The sequence below is a fragment of the Hydra vulgaris genome, chromosome 13, assembly GCF_038396675.1.
Source record: "Hydra vulgaris chromosome 13, alternate assembly HydraT2T_AEP".
In the NCBI taxonomy this organism is placed as follows: domain Eukaryota; kingdom Metazoa; phylum Cnidaria; class Hydrozoa; order Anthoathecata; family Hydridae; genus Hydra; species Hydra vulgaris.
In genome coordinates, this window is record NC_088932.1 from 9,008,418 (window position 1) to 9,016,037 (window position 7,620).

At 27.0% G+C, this 7,620-nt stretch overlaps 1 long non-coding RNA gene across 1 annotated transcript; it reads left to right on the top strand.

Moving 5' to 3' along the window:
- Window positions 1-280: 280 nt before the first annotated feature.
- LOC136089402 (uncharacterized) lies at window positions 281-7,097 on the top strand. The gene is made up of 3 exons (XR_010643018.1): window positions 281-487; window positions 2,696-2,915; window positions 6,484-7,097. It is a non-coding gene; the product is annotated as an uncharacterized LOC136089402 (long non-coding RNA).
- The last annotated feature ends 523 nt before the right edge of the window (window positions 7,098-7,620 follow it).

The following is a 7,620-nucleotide window of genomic DNA, read 5'->3' on the forward strand; positions in this document are numbered from 1 at the left end:
ACAACAACAACACAAAAAAACAAGCTATTTATTTTCCGTAAATCGTTTTTACAATAGTTTTAATAATAACAATAATAATAATAAAAATAATATTAATAAAAATAATAACAATAATAATAAGTATGTTTACAGAACGATTTCTCAAAACGTAGGAAGGATTTCCCCAAAGAAATCGTTCCTATGAACGATTACTGAAAAAAGCGGAACAATTTCTAAAAAACCGGAACCATTTCCCGAAAAAAAACCCCGAAGGAGGTTTTTTTTCGGGAAATGGTTCCTTAAAAACATGAACGATTTATTTTAAAACAGGAACGATTTCTTGCACAAATTCTAGCTAAATATAAAGTTAAAGTATAGATTAATGCATACTATAATTTAAATGATCTAATAAAGTGTTTAAGAACAATTGTCTTAAAACATTTCCTTATGTTAATGTTTAATAAAGCATACACATTTTCAAAGAAATTCTTTAAAGATAATGTAGTCGGTAAGTTGTTTATTATAAAATGATGAATTATTTTTTTTACAGTAATTTAAAATATATATATATATATATATATATATATATATATATATATAATATATATATATATATATATATATATATATATATATATATATATATATATATATATATATATATATATATATATATATATATATATATATATATATATATATATATATATATATATAATGTAAATAAAGAGTATAAGACTTCCTAAATAAAGTTAGAAAAAAATAAAATTAAGACTTCTTGCTCCACCCCAACCTATCAGTCAATATTGACTGATAGGTTGGATATATTGCTTTCTATCATATCAATATTGACTGATAGGAATAGTCATATTGCCTTTTATCATAAACATAATTGTATTTCGCTTATTTATTTTTCAGAAACAAGTAGTAAGATTTATCGAATTTCTACCAAAAAATTCACATACATTCACATCTTTTAACGCATTACAAATTTTAAAAGTGCATGATATAATGAAAATTGAAAATTGTTTATTTATTCACAGCTGCCTAAACAAAAAGCTACCTCCTATATTTAATAAATGGTTTACACTAAGCAGTGCAATTAGCTGTCAACTTACAAGAAATTTTTGTAGAGGTGCACTTAGTGTGCAAACATATAATACAATATCCTAAGGTAAACATTCCTTTAAATGCTCTGCATTAATGGACTGAAATCGATTTCAAAATAAATTAAAATCAATCCCATTGAACTACATTAAAAAATATTTCCTCAAAGCCAAATTAAAATACTACTTGTTACATTAAGATAAATAGAAATAACAGTTCAATCACTGGTGATAAAAGATATCTCACTATAGAAGATATATAACATATAAATATGAATGTTGACTAATAGCATCTTTCTGAGTGTATTGTTTATTTTATTTGCATTGTTTTTGTTTTGTTTATGGTTGCTCTGCTCAATTTAGCTGAGCTATATGAGAGTGAACCATCCAGAATGTAGACTGTACATATATTTTGCAACTTATAACATTCTTATGTAAAACATATATTTCTGGTAAATATATTGCTTTTTGTTGTTGTTGTTGTTTTGTTATTGTTGTTGGTACATTATTGTGGACACTTCATGATGCAGTGTCACGCTGTAGATTGACACACTGAGTGTGTAAATTTACACATGATAAGAGTATATCTATCAGTATATAGATGTACTAAATGTATTGAATCGTATAGAGACTTAAGAATATTTGTATAACCCTTAGCGCTATACGGTGCTCTTAAATTATAAGGTGTACAAACAAATATGTAACAAGTAACAAACCAACTTTGGCTGTTGATAGTGTAACAACTGACCAAACAAATGATTTAATTAAATATTTTTAAAAATGTTAAATAATTATACAAAATAGACTGAAAATGAATAATTTATCAGCAACTAGATGTATTTTTTTCTCCCATGAAACAGGCAATTTGTTATTTTTATTACCTCTTTAACTTATTTTGAAAAGATTTTGTTTATGATATGAGCTACGTACAAATTAATTATGTGCACATTCAGTAAATATCAAATCAGCAAAATACTAGGAACAGAAAAATAACAAAACAATAATAACTTTTTTACTATATATTGAAAAGATGAGTCATGTAGTTTTTTATTGAATAAATGTATTTTGTTTCTTAGAATTTTATGATATTTTTCCTTTAAATTTACCAGCAATTAAGGGTAAAATTACCAGTAGCAAAATTATACATTTTCAGTTTGATTTACCTGTAAACAAGTTAACTATTATTGCAATCCCTAATAATGGAGATAAAAAGACAGAAAAAAAAGATTCTGAAAAAATATGATTTTTTTTTTATTTAGTTTTTTTTAATGAATTTTCACGTTTTCAGCTTTTTAATAAAATATGCTGGGTGTTCTATTTAAAAAAATCACCCACCTATATATTCTTTTAAGTTATTTTGTTTATTTTTTTACATTATTAGTTTATGCTTCTCATAGTTTTGGCATTGGTGATCAAGCACATAGATGATCAAACCCATGTTTTTCTTATATTTATTAATCTCACTTGTTTGAATGTTTTTTTTGACTAATATTTGTTTGGTTAAGTTTGTTTTTAGCTTGAAGTATTTTTCCTTTTCTTATTCAATTTGTTAAATCAATATCACAAACAAAAGAAATAATACGATCCCTAATACACTTTCTATTTTTCAGATCAGGTCACTCTGCTACTAATAACATGTAAACCAGTACAACCTGCTTCATATTAACGTTAGGAAGGGCATGCAGTTGTAAAAAATTGTTTCAAATAATTCATAATGGCATTAAAATGTTGCTGTAGACAACCATCCGAACCACACAAGTTTGAAAATGTTGATGTGAAACTAAAGGAAAAAATTAACTTTACATATTTGGGGGATTAGTTTGTAAGAAGGTGCTTAATGTTTTTTTTATGTTGGCAAAAGTTTATTTGTTTTATCAATATGAATAAACAGAATTTCATAAATGTTAAGGTTTTATTCTTTATTATTCTAAATATAAGTTATTTTTTTGGTCTTTATGTTGTGTTTTTTTAGCATAAATACCTAAGCTGCTTTGCTTCTGTACAACATTTAAATTTCCATACCCTTACTCTGTATTAGTATTCTTAGGAATACTAACACTAAATACTTTTATTTGATTATTTACAAAGTTTTTTGCAAAAAGTTATCAGCATTTATATATAATTTTTAGAAATCAATTATAATGATGATCCTCATCATTATTTTAGCGTCCTTGTTTCTTCACTTCTACAGGTTGCATGTTTCTTATAATGCCATTCCTCCAATATCTAAATGCCTTTAAGACCTCCATTTAGTAATCTGTCCAAAGCTTGAGGTTAACAAATTTCATCCTCAAATCCGTTTTCTTTACTAAAAATCTAACTTGAACTTGCCTAATAATAGAAATTGCACCTATTGTCCCCTTCTCTGACCTAAAAACAAACAGCATTTTACTGATACAGTAGCGTGCAAAAGTTTAGAAACACCAACCTTTTTTCATTTTTTACTGCATAACTTATAACAAACTTTCATTAATAGGCTAAAATTTTTACCAAATGTGCTCTATATTACTTCAATTTTAAAATACAAGCCACGCAAGTTGCAAAATTGAACGGTTAATTAACATTTAGTTTTTTTCTCGAGAAAGCTACCGCGCAAAAGTTTAGAAACAACTAAATTTGAATAATATTTATTTCAAAAAAGCTGAAATTTTTACTTAATTCACAAAATAGAAATTTTTTTAACAATAAAATAGTTTTAATAAAACACTATGTATTTGGTGACATATCCATTTGCCTTTAAATCAGCATCACAACGACGAGGCATTGAATCTACTTATTTAATGAGTACATCCTGAGGAATATTATACCAATATTCTTTAATCAATGCAAATAAATGGTCTTTGTTAGTTGTTTTTCTACCAACTAGTTTCTGGTTAATGTACTCCCAAAGATGCTCAATAGGATTGAGATCTAGCCTTTGTGAGGGCCATTTAAGAGCTTTGATTTTTTGTGATTTAAATTATTCTTTAACAGATCTGGCACAATGCTTTGGATCATTATTTTGTTGTAAGATCCATTTGCAAGTCATTTTATGCTTTGCATCGGAAGCATAACATTCTCATTGACCAGAGACTTTATATAGACATCAGTCTAAATAAACTCTCAGGACCATAAACCTTCTAAGTGATAAATGGAACCCACATTGTCATACTAAACTAACCCAAACCATAACCTTTCCTCCTCCATGATTAACAGTGGGTAACTGATATTTTGGAATAATTTGTCTCCTACTGGGCCCCTAACATACTTAATTCTGTTACTACTTTATAGCATAAACTTTGATTCATCAAAAAAAAAGACTTTTGACCAGTCAATAACTGACCAACTAATATGATCTTTTGCAAATTTTGTTCTGGTTTTTAAATTTCTTGCAGGTATTTGCGATATCTTAACTGGACAATGGCCATAGAGATTATTTTGTCGTAATTGACGTTTAGTTGTATTGACGCTACAGTTTGTGCAATGAAATTGCATTAAGTTAGACAGCAGACTTGCGAGTATTATTTTGGAATACCTTACTGATAATCTATCAGACTTCTCAGTTGTAACTTTGGGTCTTCCAGAGCAAGTTTTGCTTTCAACAGCAGACAAAATCTTTTCATAGTGTGACTTATTCCTGGTTTAGAAACATTGTAAAGTTCAGAAATCTGCCTGTAAGTCATTTTATTTCCCACAGCTTTTATAATTAATTCCTTTATTTCCTTTGAAATATCCTTAACTTTTCCGATGGTTTTAAAATATTGCAAAGTAATTGTGTTATAAAATTTTACCATTATTTTGGCAATTAATTATATTTTAATACCTTTGAAATATCTCAAAGTAATTAAGTTATTAAATTTCACCAAAATTTTGACCTTAAATTTTGCTTTTGTTTACAAAAACATGATTTATTTGCGGGGTATGATACTGTATCTTAACTTTTGCGTGGAAGCTTTTTCAAAAAAACAATTAAAAGTTAATTAAATTTTCAATTTAAAACTTTTATGGTTTGTATTTTAAATTGAAATAATATAGAGCACATTTGGTAAAAATTTCAGCTTATTTATGAAAGTTTGTGAAAAGTTATGCAGAAAAAATTAAAAAAAAGTTGGTGTTTCTAAACTTTTGCACGCTACTGTACACACACTGCTTCTTATATTGTTGTATGTTCTTGCAATAGTTCTTTCTAAAACCTTCATCGCTTGTTCAAGCAAGTTTATTACTTGATATAAACCACCCTACATTTACAAATCTTTACCATCCAACATTAATTTTTTTTATCCAACATCTTTTTTGCAGTTGTTCTTTACAACAGTGAAAAAGTTTTGCAAGCATGATATGATTGCCAACCTTTAAAATTTAATAATTAGAACAGCCATGGCTTGATTTTATGCTTCAAATCTTCCGGATTTATATTTTAACAATTTTATTGCAAAGATCTAACACATAATGAACATTATGTGTTAGTCTTTGCAATAAAATTTTCAGAACATAACTGCTTGTTATCTTCTGGTCCTCTAATCTTATTCGCCTTCCTTGATCATTTCAAACTCTTCATTTAGCAATTTTTCAAAATGAGCCATCCAACTTGTTTTTACTTAAACTTTATTTGTATATATTTTTCCATCTAGCCCTTTACTACACCCTTTAACAAAATTTATATATTTTGTAACTATTTGCTTCACAACTCTGAATTCTCCATTCATTTTATACCTTCTGTTTGTTTGATTGAACTTTGTATACATCTTGTCAGGGTATCTTGTCAAATCTTTGTATAGATCTTATCATCTTTGTATACATCTTGTCAGAACTTTGTATACATCTTGTCACCCTTTAACAAAATCTATATATTTTGTAACTATTTGCTTCACAACTCTGAATTCTACATTCATTTTATACCATCTTGTTTGTTTGATTGAACTTTGTATACATCTAACCCCTTTGTATACATCTTGTTTTGCCTTGCGCTTAGACTTACAATGCAAGAACCTGTCTTCTGCATTCACAGACTCTTACAACATTGTATAAAATTTGTTGATTTTTGCTACAATTTTAACTAAGTATTTATTGAACTACTACGATTCTTTGTGCTGTTGATGACTTTTAACTTTTAAATTCTTCACTTTTCATGACTAAAGACCATTTAATAAGGATTTTAGGGTGTTTTTTATATTCCTATTTCAACACGAAATTTTATTTGTATTACTAATACTTTTATTTGTATAATTATGAATTAGATTATAAATTTTAAACATACATGAGCTGTTTTGATAACCTTGGCCTGATATGGGCACCAAAAAAAAAACACAAAAAGTGTCTTGCTTTTTTGTGTTTTTTTGAAAATAATAAAATCGTTTTTGTTTCAAATGTAGTAGTGCATAACTAGTTTATGTTTATTTTAGCTAGCTCATATTTTTAGAACAATGCGATGGATTTTAAAGTTGTTACATGCCATGAACTCTTGTTTAACTACTACTGAACGTTAGTTTAAAAAAAAATTTTGATTAATGCTGCAGAAAATTTCTTGAAACCGTTCTCATTGGTTTTTATACAAGGTAATATTAGTTGTAATGTTTTCTTGGTAAAATTGCTGCTTAGAAGTCCTTATTGGTCTGGGTCATCAATTGAAGAGGGTATGTAACGTTTATTTAAAGTCTTTAAGTGTTTCAACTAATATATTGAAATTTTACAAATTATTTTGAAAAATGTGATTTTATTTTTAAATTTTTGCAGTTCATCTACCACCTCGACAGTCGCAATCAGCATCTGTTTGTCTTCTTCATGCTATGGTTGAAGGTACTTAAGAAACAGACAATTATAATGCTTATACTTAATTAGTTTCGTTTTAAATAGCAAGTTGTTGCTCTTATTTTTACCTTTTTTTTAAACTTTCTTTTTTTCGATTGTGTTATTGTAAATCTAGAAATCAACTTAATATTGCAACCCGTATTATTTTATTATATATAATTTAGTCTGGTTATATTATTTCTATTAAGTAAAATTTATTTTGTGAAAATAAACCTGACCTTTTTCTTTTGTTATTTTTGTATATTATTATTTTTGAAAATTAGCCTTTAATTTAAAAAAAATTATTAAAAGCATTAAAAATACAAATTTGACAAAGCATCTTGAAAAGTATTTTTTTTTAATATTATACCGGACTGGTCTGGTGGCAAACTTTGTTAAGATAATTTAATCCGTACGTATAATTTACATAATAATATATAATCCGTAAAAATAATTTACCGGACTTACTCTGTACTTCTTATGTAATGCCTCGTTAACTTTACGAACGACTCACCCAATTTAAACATGAGGGGCAACTGCTTTGAAAATTATTACACTACCATTACCTTGAAGTAAACATAAGTTTATAACTCTGAATAAAGAGCGCTACAAAAAATTATCTTGTTTCATTAGGCAATTATTTAAATAGAATCATATTTAAATCAAAACTAGAAACAATATTGAGCTAATTTAGTTACAATCAAAAAGCACGTTCGGCTTAAGCGGCGTAGCGATAAAACAAATAAACAGGTCATTTCAGAAAAACCTT